The 13,869-nt window shown below is 36.1% G+C and overlaps 1 protein-coding gene across 2 annotated transcripts in view; it reads right to left on the bottom strand.

The window, feature by feature from the left end:
* LOC121738080 overlaps window positions 1-13,869 on the bottom strand; it is an 89,047-nt gene that overhangs the window by 37,115 nt on the left and 38,063 nt on the right. The window contains exon 1 of one of the 2 annotated variants that reach the window (XM_042129915.1): window positions 5,571-5,704. The exons of the other annotated variant lie outside the window; for it this stretch is intronic. The gene's annotated coding sequence lies outside the window, so the exon portion shown is untranslated. Of the gene's footprint in view, window positions 1-5,570; window positions 5,705-13,869 lie in introns of those variants that run through there. 2 annotated transcript variants of the gene reach the window in all.

Genomic DNA, 13,869 nt, shown 5'->3' with positions numbered 1-13,869 from the left:
TAAGCTTATAGATATTAAGTTCACTAGCACTAAATGGAATGTTGTGACGCATTTAAATGTGGATCATGTAAAACCTAATCTTAATGAAGTAGAGTTCATTTTTGAACGAGTCAATAGTCTTTGTAATTCCATCCAATTTAATCAAATTAGAATCGACTGTAGGAACTCTTTAGCCGCGTTACGTAATCAGCATTTAAATAACGTCAACAAGTTTTCCTCTATCTCCTATTTAGTAGATGACGAGCAACCTCATCGTCGCTCTAAGCGAGGGCTGTTCGATTTTGGTGGCTCAATTTTAAAAACATTTTTCGGCACCTTAGATTCTGAGGACGCTATAAAATATTCTGATGCTATTAATCAAGTACAGACGGATGAAAAACAACTTGTAGCATTAATGAAAGACAATATACACATAATTAGATCAACTATAAATTCATTCAATAGTTCTATAAATAAAGTAAATGAAAACGAAAATATTTTAATGAAAAATATGGATATAATTCAGAAATCAATGCAGGATATTTTAAACAACAATGATCAGTTAGTAATTAAAACACAGTTAAATTCCGTTATTAATGCTTTGGATTCTATTATACTATCACTTTCATTTAGTATAGATGATATTAACAATGCCATATTATTTTCAAAATTAAATATTTTACATCCGACTGTACTCAGTCCGCATCAGCTGTTCAGTGAGTTAGATAAACACCGAAATGACTTACCTAAGCACTTTGACTTACCCGTTACGTTGTCCTTACAGAATATGCATGAATTGGTAGATATTTCCGATTTGATATGCTATTTTCATGCCAATAAGATTATAATAATAATTAAAATACCTTTAGTATTGCCGCAAACATATAATTTATACAATGTTATATCATTCCCAGTTCCATATGATATTCAACACCCAAATACCTTCATCCTAATTGCTCCCTCTAGCCCTTATGTTGCAATAACTCAAGATCATATGTTCTACTCACTACTGTCGAGACTAGACGAGTGTAAAGTGATAAGTGAAAAGTGCTATATTTGTGAGTTGAAAAACGTATATTCGGTAATCGCGAATCCCACGTGTGAAACGGTTCTTTTAAGTGAAGTAGTTGATAAGATTCCTTCCACTTGCCAGACAAGATTAATTCATGGATCTGTAGATCTTTTTCATAAATTGAGTAACAACAGATGGATATATGTTCAATCCGAACCGGGCAAATGCCACGTCAGCTGCAATGACGATCTGACGACCCACGAAGTCATCTTGTTTGGTACAGGTGTTTTTACCTTACCTAGGCATTGCAAAGGCTTTTATAAAACCTTACAGTTTACACCTTCTGATCTTGTTTATACGAATGACAATATAACTAATGTAATATCCAATTTTAATATACTCCAAGACGATTGTTGCGAAAGAAACAAAATAAATAAGACCTTGTCTCAAATTCATTTGTCAAAAATAGATCATATTAATAATTTAGACTCGTTGTTACATGCTAGTATAAATTTAGATTCTTTAGAAAAAGAACTTAACAAAATTCAAAATCCTTCTCATTTTAGCACTTATGCCGTTCATTACTTAATGACAGGTTATATTATAAGTTTTGTAATGTTTGTTTATTTTCTATGCAGATGTAAAAGAAATTTCTTATCCAGGCCATCATCATCAGCATGTTGCATAAAAATATTTAACCAATGTAATAATAAAAGGTCAGAGGACAAATCAGTTTCACATTCCATTAGTATCAGAGGTAATGATGATGAATTTATATCAACTGAAGATATTGAATTAAAGAATACTCCTATCCCATGCAAAAGAAATATTTTAGTGAACACCAACTCAAAAACTATGTAATAATATCCAGTTAAATGAGCCTAGGAATAGTTTTAAGTCTTACGTTTTTAACTTTAAAATAAACTAGAAATAGTTTACATACATTACATTTTAGTTTTATTTTCACTTTCTTTTATTTTCTTCATTAGTTTGTAATGTGGCAGCGAAGTTCAAAGCTCTTAGTAAATTTAAATAACTTCTAGATTTCGCATCTCCTTAAGGGATGTTGCTCCATCTTATTCGGGGGGCTGTTATGATATCATTTCCACGGTTATCCTATTCAAGGTGAAAAGCTGAGCATGCGGTCTCACGCTTGTGCAATATTTCATAGAATCATCATTTTTCGTTTCCTTTCTTTCATTTTGTAATAAATTAATCAGAGTAGCTTTGAACCTCGGCGCGACAACACATATTTGTGTAATTTCAATTTAAATAAATTTTCAGCTGTAAAAAATATTTTTTTTTAAAAACTTCCCCCTGACCCACTCCGTAATAGTTCCCTATATAGAATTGGCTTTGAAAGTAGCAGCGCTGAAAGAGTATTTTTTTTACTTTTGTATGGAAAAATCCGTTACGCTGGGGCGCTTGCCCATACTAATCGCAACAAAAATGCTCTATCAGCGCTGTTACTTTCCCATTAAATTCTATACAAGAAACACCATAATTATGCACTCTTTTTTTTAACATGGGAAATGCTTTACGCATCCCCGGCAAATTGGCGATATCGGCCGGAGTATGCCTCTTGTAGTCTACCCACTAAAACCCCATGGTGCTCCACTCCTCGCTTAAGAGGAGTCCACACCGCCCTTTTTTCCATACAAACGTTGTCCCCTGTTTCCTCCCTGGATAATGCTAGTAGAGTTATAATTTTTTTCCTGAATATCTTCGGCCACTAATACAATGTCCCTATGTTTTGTTTTTTTTCATAATTTAATTATTAAATAAGATATGAACGTTCAAAAACCCAAAAAATGGCCAGATTTTCCGTTGTGTTCAAACGTCCAGAAAACAGATTTGGCTAGATTATACAAAAAAAAGCAAAACATAGGAACACAGCTCAAGCCTTTTTTTAATCTTTAATGAAAAAAGTACTTAAATCGGTTAAGTTTTGGAGAAGGAATCAGGGGACAACGAATCGTTGATTTTCTGGATTTTCTGCAGTTGTCTCTATCGCGTTCTGCGGTATAGGCTTGAGGTAAGGGAGACAGCTATAGATATTACACGTACTTTTTTTTCATTTCTCTAGCCCCTGGTGTATCCTCTTAAGGCAGAGTTGCGGGTACGATAGAAGTACAGATACCTACCGCAAGTCTAACATAATTATTCACAGTAAAGTATTATCACTTAATATTGTTACACTCTGTGTACGTTCGTATTAAGACATGTGGATTGTAGACACTCGAGTACAAAACGACAAGCTAAGAAACTCCACAAATCTCTCGCGACATCGTGCATCGGTGGAAACTTGTAAAAAATGTGATCTGGCAACTCTGTGAATGCCGCGCGTGCCGACTTGGCGCCAATATAGGGTTGCCAACTTTAAGTTAAAAACTTGAGTTACAGTTAAGTTATACCAGCTTTAAGTTAACTTAAAAGCCAAAAATATCGTCCGTATAGATTATATAAACTTGAATTAAATATTTGCCAGTTTTACCCTTAATTCCTTTACAGTTCATACCAATATACCTATATCATACTTTCAAATGTGTCTGACCAATTTTGGGGGAACTTGAAAGCCGAGTAACTTAATCTATAATATGTTTAAAAAAATTTTTTAATGTTGTGTATAGTAGTTAATCGACTGCATGGTAAAATGTTACTTCTTTTGTATATTATTATTTCTTAACTGTATTACTTACTTTGCTGTCTGTTACTATATATACTTACCGAATAAAGTAAGCATTGTCTAATAGTATCTTATCTTAGATTCAATAAAAAAACTATAATCCATTTTCAATTTGTCAACTTGTTGTCAACAGACTTCAACCATAAATAAAAGAGTATAATTCGTGTGTATAGGCTTGTCACTCAAAAATCTGTCATTTCTCATGTGTGTGTGTTGTAGTGTGTGTAATGTTTTATTTGTTAAAAAAATTTATGATAAAAGCATAATTTCAAAATAATATTAGTTCGATGCACTCCTTCACCATATAAACTATAACTGTGCAAAATTTCATACACCTACGTTTCCCCATTTTTCGTAAAAAGGGTTACAAAGTTTTTCGTTCGCGTATTAATATTAAGAAGATACGACGAAAACGACTTTTGCCAACCCTGACACTTGAAGTGTCATTTTAACCTTTCGCTTTGACAGATGATGTTCGAATTTCGAATGCTGCATTCCATACGAATGTCGTCGCCTTCGCGCCTGTATAATATTACAATATTTTAGCCGTCAGAAAAATGTAAGATTACCAGGTCTAAATATGGCATGATAATACTGCTGCCAAGACGAGTCGAGCTAAACGTACCCTTATGCCTTATACTTAAAGCCTCCGGGGTCTAGTGGTTTAGAGCGTTGCTCTTGACGGAGGTCGTGGGATCGATTCCCGCGTTGGAAACATATTATTTTCAAGTTTGGTTAGGACGATGCAGGCTGATCACCTAATTGTCTGACAAGTAAGATGATCCATGCGTCGGATGGGCATGTAAAAAGTCGGTCCTGCTCCTGATCTCTCGCCAGTCGTTCGGTCTTCCGTCCCACTGGGTTATGAGACTAAAGGAATAGAGAGTGCTCTTGTGTACTGCGCACACACTTGGGCACTATAAAATTACTCCTACGTAGCTGGCCTGGTTTCAATGAAACCGGCCACCGTCACCGAAACCGGTGTGGGAGCTATTATTATGTTTGTTACTCTACCGTATTCAGTTATAGAAAGAGACAGAATCAAATACAATGACAATTTCATAGTTATTCACGATTTTCGGTCAAGGATATAGTATTGCATAGTATCACTACTCAGTAGTCAGTAGTATGATTCATTCTGAATTCTATCATTTCATTGCCATAAGCAATGATTTCTGTGAAAATAAAAAAAACAATAAAAGATGAGTTAAGGCTTCCCCCACACAGGCGCGTTATTATCGGTCGATAATATCGCATGCGTTATTGCGATATCTGTTTTCAGTACATTTTGTATTAGGAATTAGGATGGTCATGTTACACACTGCTGCGATAATAACATGAATGAACCAAAACTCAAAAGCATACATTTTTGTTTTTTTCCTTACTTCCGTTATTTCGATAAAAACACATGTATTCAATTAGTATTCAAATTCATACTCTATGTCAAGGATATAGAGTCTATTTCCGCTTGTATATGACACGTTCGCACTTGACATACAGCAATGCCTTATGAGTCACCATGGGAAACTTCGTAAGAATACAAAAACAACCTAACAGTTAGATTAATATAAAACTGTATCCAAAATAAACTTAAAATTCATATTTGGAACAATATTTGACCAACAGTTATTCTCTCAAACTTGAGAGATTTAAATACAGAACAAAAATATTAGAAAATGGAATAAGTATAACATAGAGTTTGCTAGAGTTTTTTAAATTTGAATACGAGCAAAGACCTTTGTTTTTAGTTTTTACGGATTTTCAATAATAAATAAACAAAAAAATGAAGTGAAATTATTGGTATTCAGTGACAAAACAATATTCAAAGTTTATTTGTCCAAATTATATTCATTTTTATTAAAAAAAAACATTAAAATGACACAAAATATTTACCTCCTTATAAAAAAAATCCCAAAAATCACATCCAGACCTAAATAGCACAATTTTTTAAAAACACTGGCACACTGGCAAAACACTCACGTAATTTACTTATCGAAAAAAAAACCAACAAACGCGCGCGACGGTCGTCCTCGCGGGAGACCAACTGATGATTCACAATTAATTGTTTAGCGAAGACTATGATCTTTAAAGCTATTATTACGTCATTTTAATAGATGGTTAATGCCAGTTACTTCGCGACCGCGCACATTGTTACGATTCGTGCCGGAATGGGTCGCATGCATACTAAATAATATATATATATATATTTTTTTTTTTTTATGAAATAAAAACGTTTGCAAACGAGCAAACGGGTCACCTGATGGAAAGCAACTTCCGTCGCCCATGGACACTCGCAGCATCAGAAGAGCTGCAGGTGCGTTGCCGGCCCTTTAAGGGGTAATAGGGGAGGGTACGGAAGGGAATAGGGGAGGGTACGGAAGGAAATAGGGGAGGGTAGGGAAAGGAAAAGGGTAGGGGATTGGGCCTCCGGTAAACTCACTCACTCGGCGAAACACAGCGGAAGCGCTGTTTCACGCCGGTTTTCTGTGAGGACGTGGTATTTCTCCGGTCGAGCCGGCCCACTCGTGCCGAAGCATGGCTCTCCCACGTCACAATAATAAATGCGAAAGTGTCTCTGTTTGTCTGTTACCTCTTCACGGCCAAACTGCTTAACTGAGGTACGGAGATACTTTGAGTCCCGGGAAAGGACATAGGATAGTTTTTATCCTGGAAAAATGTACGGTTGCAGCGCAATTAAAGAAATTTGGCGCAACGGAGTTGCGGACGTCATCTAGTAAAGGCATATGGGAGAGTCATGATTCATGACTGTCTGAAAGACAGAGATAGACAGACAGTCAAATCAACGACAAAAAAAGGTGTTAAAACCATAAAGTCAAAGTCATTTTAATTCAGAATTAGTTTTTTTTCAAACACTTTCCTGACCGTTGATGCTAGTGAGGCCTACCACCTGTTCGGGAACTAACCCGGCGAGAAGAACCGGCGTAAGAAACTCGCACGGGGCCATCTTTTACCAAAAAGATGGAAAAGATGGCCCCGTATAAAGTTAATATACCTAGCGGAATAGAGAATCTCGAGCTGTCAAACAAAACCAAAATTGGTTTACATCTGTGTGTAAAAATATGTGTACGTAGTACATTTACACAAGCATCTTCCTAAGAGATTAAAATGTGAACGTGCCGATAAGTGCCAACTGGACGTCAAAAAAAGAGTCCTGCGGTCATGTATCGCACGTCTCTTTTTACCACGCAGTGTTTCTGATAGTGACATCTCGCTTGCTCAGGCCTTTGTTTTTCTATTCCGCTAGGTATAATAATATTAACTTTATGGTTGAACTTATAAGCCATCTTTGGGAACTAAGTAAGTAGTAACTTATAATATTGTAATAAATTTCTTTCTAGCCCTAGAACTATCTTAACATACTTTTCTCTATAATTCGATAGAGAATGCTTTCTAGTTTCTAATCAGGGTAACGAAGCACGTTCAACTGATTAATGCTAAAAAGTCACGGCAGCCCTGACAACGCTAATTATAACCATAGACAACTAATGGTGGCTCTACATCGCATAACCTCTACCTTTTTGGAAGTCGGTTAAAAATATGCGCTCGAAATTCAAGACGAAAAACTCGAAGGAATTGACTGCATAGTATCGCGGACTTTGAGCGCGGCGACCGAATCAAGAAATTCCGTTACGAAAGTAAACCTAACACATCGTGAAATGCCGTTTCAGTTCGGCAGACTTCGGCACGGTGTAAGTGTGCGTGCGACTAGACGTAGTCTATCTGACCAGTCAGTCATCTTTAAGAAACCATACAAACAAACAAATCCTTATATTACTAAGATAGTTTTCCAGTAAGAAATATTTAGTGTATCACCATCGTTAGCGAGGTGAACGACCTGCATATCGCATGTAGTGATGTACCTGTGCAGCTCGATATCGATAAGTCGATAACACATGTCGATATTTCTTGAATGTGAATTCAGTATCGATAGATGAAGAACTTTGACTTTCGATAAAATGAGAGCCGTATAGGGTTCGGTATCAGAAAGCTAAAAACGGTATACTAATTCCTATTACTAAAAGTTCGGTCTTTATCAGTCACTATAGTTTGTGCGTTTTAAGATGATATGGGTGACAGTTTTCATATTCCTTGCTACGGGTTTTTTTTTTTTACAAGAAAACAAAAAAAAGAAAATGTAATAAATTATATTCCATCTACAAAAACAAATGTTTTCTATAATTGTAAATGAATAAAAATGAAAAGTTGCTAAATGCTAACTTATTAATATAAAATTTGTGAAATAGGAGTATAAAATTATTGTTACGAAAACATTTGAAAAAAATGGCAGGTGCATGAAACGGAACTTATGTCAATAGAGATTGACTGTTGAATCGAAATCAAATCGATAAAAAAGGGCGGCCATTTTAAATCGCCGGCACCACTGAAATGTCAGTACGAAATCGATAATTTCGATTGCAATTCCTTTACGAAGTGATTCGATATTTTTAAATTATCGATTAATTTTTGTTAGGTAACTTACCTAGTATTGTCAATTATAATGTGTCACGCATATCATCATAAAACGCACAAACTATAGGCAGTATCTGTGGCAGTGTCTTAAGAATCACGATAGCTAGACAATTATAAACTTCACAAAATATGATGATGATTTTTAATGACACTACAAAAAAACAAATTAAATAATTATTTTCAACACACCAAACGTAATTTTTTGCCCTTGTTTGCATCATATCAATAATAATCACTTGTTGCTGATACTCGAAATCGTCATAAAAACCAATGATACGGATTACGAAACCGTCCGTGCACGAGTCTGACTCGCACTTGGACGATTTTTATTCGATTTAGGGGCCGTACCATGAAACTTTTGAGACTCAAACAACTGTAAGAGAATGCCGCGTCCTGCTCTAACAACGTCATTTCACGTTTGTTAGAGTAGGTCGCGGCATTTTCGTTCGATTGTTTGAGTCTCAAAACAGTTTCGTGGTACGGCCCCATGCGTTATCAATATTCACCTATCCAAACACCTGTTAAAACAAGTATTAAATAACCAATGTTACTACGTGTTTAAGATGGTTTCCTGAGATAACGAAGATTTAGAGCTTTCGTACAAGTTCCAACTATCGTATCAGATTACAATGATGTAATATTTCACTTTTTACACATTCCAAAGTCAAAACAATTTCTAGTAAGCTGTTCCGATGTAAGATATTTCTTAAAAAATATTTAACTTTAAAAAATTGTTCGACGTGATTGATGTGTTTAGGGTGAAGCCAAAAGGTAATTTTGTGAGTCGTGGCACTTGTGAGTCGCAGAATTTCGGCCGTGTAAATATATTTTCATTCAAATCATGACTCACAAAATTGCGCTCGTGTGAATCAAACATGACTTTTGTATGAAACTGAATGCAGTCGAATTTCTGCCAGCCGAAATTCTGCGACTTACAAATTACCCTCGTTCGACTTCACCCTTAGACGCAAAAAATGTCTTAAACGCTTGCAAACTCTACTTTTTGCTTCCTTTCCCGGATATTAAGGCAGAGTCAAGATACTAAAGAGGTAACAGACAGACAGACTTTCACATAACTGTAAATAACTTTCAAGGCATACAGCCTTAAATATTTATATTCCAACAGAATTGCTACAAAGTCATTTTTTATCTATAAATTCTATCGATAAATCGCCATCTAATATAATCAATTTATCAACATTTATCGATACATTCCATTCCACGCTCCCAACACTAGAGTGTAAACATTAGGAGAAATAAAAGCAAAGCTATATCCTGCGCAGGCGCACGTGGCGATAGCGCACCATTCAAGAGCGACTTGCGCAATATTATACTTAGGGTCAGCTCACATTTTTAGCCGACTTTAAAGAAGAAGGCTATTAATTCGACCCGTATGTATTTCCAGAACTGCCAAGTTTTTATATGTGTTTATGAGTTTATGAGTCCGTTATATAGAGTTCACCGTAAAGGTGGTAGCGCTTAAAGAGCAACTTTTTAGGGTTCCGTACCCAAAGGGTGAAAACGGGACCCTATTCATGAGACTTCGATGTCTGTCTGTCTGTCTGTCTGCCCGTCTGTCTGTCTCCAGGCTGTATCTCGAGAGCCGCTATAGCTAGAGTTCTGAAATTTTCACAGATTGTGTATATCTTTTGCTGCTATAACAACAAATACTGAAACCAAAATAAAACTAATATTTAAGGGGGGCTCCCATACAACAAACGTGATTTTTTCGGCCTTTTTCGCTCTATATCAATAATGGCAAGAGGTAGGCACTTGATATTTTCACAAAGGCCTTAATCATATGACTACTTTAATAATTTAGGAATAATATTAAAATAAAATATTAAGGGGGGCTCCCATACAAAAACACAATTTTTGGTCTATGTTTGCTCTATAACAGTACGGAACCCTTCGTGTGCGAGTCCGTCTCGCACTTGGCCGATTTTTTAAAACTTTAATGGGCAAGTGCACGACTCTGAGGCACTTGTCCATACAAATCGCAAATCCCATTTTGATCTTATTCGTATCTATCCCAATATAGACACTAAGTAGACACAAAACATATTGGATCGAACAAGAATCGAAGCTGTTTTTTTTTAAAATGAAATAAGGGGGCAAACGAGCAAACGGGTCACCTGATGGAAAGCAACTTCCGTCGCCCATGGACACTCGCAGCATCAGAAGAGCTGCAGGTGCGTTGCCGGCCTTTTAAGAGGGAATAGGGTAATAGGGGAAGGTAGGGATGGAAATGGAACGGAATAAGGGTGGGAATAGGAGAGGATAGGGAAGGGAATTGGGCCTCCGGTAAACTCACTCACTCGGCGAAACACAGCGCAAGCGCTGTTTCACGCCGGTTTTCTGTGAGGACGTGGTATTTCTCCGGTCGAGCCGGCCCATTCGTGCCGAAGCATGGCTCTCCCACGTCTAAAATTCCATTCGCTATTTCTATTCTATTCGCTTTAACATAGTAGAATCATGATACTTGTCACAAATGATTAGTACATTTGAGCCGTACCTAAAACTAGGTCATCTAACAACTAGACAACAACAAGATTAACTGCCTAACACCGAACATTTACTTAGTAAACTGGATTTTACTAGACGTCGTCAGAAGCGAACAAAGATATACTTTTAAGCTGTTGAATAGCTTTCATTTTGGGGTTTGAGCGCGGCGACCGAATCAAGAAATTCCGTAACGAAAATAACCTAACACGTGGGTGTTAGGTTAGGATAGATTAGGCCGACCGGCAAAGCGGTGAGGCGTTGCCGTGCCACACATATTTTTTTTTATCCGGGTTGTTTTAAAAACTTAATGTAGCACCTCCATCGTGGGTATCGCAGACACGATAGATTTTCAATTGCTATGCGGCAGCGTAGTTAGAAATTACAATGTTAACATTGTAATTTCTAACTACGCTTTGGAATATCGAATACAACTTGTCTCAGTACCATGCTCCACATCACACTGGCGCCATTCTAATGTGCATACTTGCATATTCTGCATATTATTATTAACTGATTGACTTTTTAACGTTGTTAGTGGCGGCCGAAAAGGAAGATCTTCCGACCGAGAGAGATAGCATCTTCTTTAGCGGCGTTGAGCACTTTTGTGGGATGGGTAAAAACTGTGAAACTCGCGTCAGATTCTCGTGCTGATCGAAAAACCGTAAGACGGTAGGAGAGTAGTGTTGTAACATCGAAATCGATTAATCGAACAATCGATTGTTTTTTTTTCGATTGTCGATATTTTTTAATCGATTATAAGGGTTTCGATTAATTAAAAAATCTATTTTTTTTAATTGTTTTTCGTAAAAATGGGTTAAAAATTTTAATTTAAAAAATCGATTTCATAAAAAATGGATTAAAAGAAATAATGCACAACGTTAATAATCAAGTTTTCACTTCTGCCGGCACTCCCGGAGTGCAACCCGTCTTTTTTTTTGGGATGAAAGTATCCTAGGTCCTTTCCCGGGAATTAAAGTATCTTCATAACAATTTTTAGCAAAATCGGTTCAGCGATTTGGGCGTGAAGAGGTAACACACAGACAGACAGACACACTTTCGCATTTATAATATTAGAATAGTATGGACAAGGGATCCCTAAAGTATTTCTTGGAATCGTTTCTATGGAAGAATAGACAAAGTCGGAAAATCTGTCAAATAAAAAAAATCCCTGCTTTGTCTATTCTTTAGCTTATCTACTCTACTTACTGCAGCAATACAAATATTACAAGTTCAAATACAAATAAGAAACTGGATTATTCTAAACTAGTATTTGCCCCGAAAATCTAAATTAGGGATGTGACTCATGTTTGTCGATATGACATTCGTTCATTTAAATAAAATTTGAATAATAATATGATTATTATATTGTGACGTATTTTGTTTCCTTATGGGGTTTTCACGCATATTAATATATATTTCGTTAACCTGTAGGACATACGATATTTACCTCCTTATTAACTAGCTAAAAGCCGAGCTTTGTAAGGGCTCGCGTCGTCACACCTTGACTGACTGGTGATAAAAAATCTACATATAAAAACCTTGATTGACTGATGATAACACATCTACATCAATAGGCGTGTTTTTCCGTAAAGTGTATTACAAAATGTAAACATTGTGGGATATTAAGAGGATACACCAGGGTATTTGAAAATGTATTGCTGTCTCACCAATCTCAAGTCTCCCACCGCAGAGCGCGATAGAGATAACACGACAAAAGTTCTAATAAAAGAACGGAAAATCTTCGATTCGTTGTCCGCTGATTCCTTCTCCAAAACTTAACCAATTTAAGTACTTTTTTCATTAAGAATTAAAGCAAGGCTTGAGCTGTGTTCCTATGTTTTTTTTGTATATTTTAGCCAGTTTTGTTTTCTAGGTGTTTGAACACAGAGGAAAATATGGCCATTTTTTGGGTTTTTGGAAGTTCTAATAGAATTATGAAAAAAAAGAAAACATAGGACCATGCTAATAGTGGCCATAGATATTCAGGAAAAAAATCATAAATCTACCGGCATTATCCAGGGAGGAAACAGGGACAACGTTTGTATGGAAAAACGGCGGTGTGGACTCCTCTTAATAAATACACAATACAATATACACATCCTAAAGTATTATCACTTAAATTTGTTAAATCTCTGTAACATAATATGATACGGAGAAATTCTGTATCTCGGGTGTAACCACTAACCATACATTTAGTTTTCAAAGAGGGTACATCGTAAAATAGTACATCGATAAAAAGTCTTTGATATCGATATACTTATTATCGATGAAAATTTATCGATACCGATACACCATCCATAAAAACTTATCGATATTATGACAGCGTGAACGAAAATATGTCTTAATCCCATCCCTAATCCGTTAAGCGTGCCCAAAGTCCAAACCAAATAATATGTACTTAAAGCTAAACTTTCCAAAAGGCACGCATTCGAACTTCGAAGAATTGTTAAGTATGGCTATCTCTCTCTAGCATACCGAGTTCGCTGTGTGTGTGAGATAGACAAACAGTACGGTACCGTAAATCGTAGGAGGTAGTAGGAGGAACAAAATTAAAAGTTGTAATGTGGGGGGGAATTAAAACAATATAATATTATATAAGTATAGTACGAGTATCTAATATATAAAATTCTCGTGTCACAGTTTTCGTTGCCATACTCCTCCGAAACGGCTTGACCGATTCTCATGAAATTTTGTGAGCATATTGAGTAGGTCTGAGAATCGGCCAACATCTATTTTTCACTTACCAAAAATTATTTATATGGCAAAACAACGTTTGCCAGGACAGCTAGTAATAAACTAATGTTGTAAATAATATTGTGTCTGTCTGTACTGTAACTTGTCACCTTTTCACACTTAGGGCTTGTTTCACTACTCCTGATAAGTGTCGGATAGGCTATCCACCGCCTAATCTGACAGATAGAGTATGGGGAGCCTGTCAAAAAAGTTGTGGATAGCCTATCCGACAGTTTATCAGGAAGTGGTGAAAAATATAGAGTTCTAACGCGATAAACTTTCAATACAACTAGGTCGCGGGCAAAATTTAGTCACACATAAAAATGCACTGTATAAATCAGTTTTTTTAATCTAAAAAACTAAAAAAAAAACAAATGATATGAACGAATCTCAGGTACTAAATACAAATCCTATGAAACCATACAAATTACAATACTAGAACAAGGTTTTAAACTTTAACATT

Source organism: Aricia agestis, chromosome 22 (genome assembly GCF_905147365.1).
Source record: "Aricia agestis chromosome 22, ilAriAges1.1, whole genome shotgun sequence".
Classification (NCBI taxonomy): Eukaryota; Metazoa; Arthropoda; class Insecta; order Lepidoptera; family Lycaenidae; genus Aricia; species Aricia agestis.
Note: the sequence above shows the minus strand (reverse complement) of the source record. Positions and strands in the feature narration are given on the sequence as shown.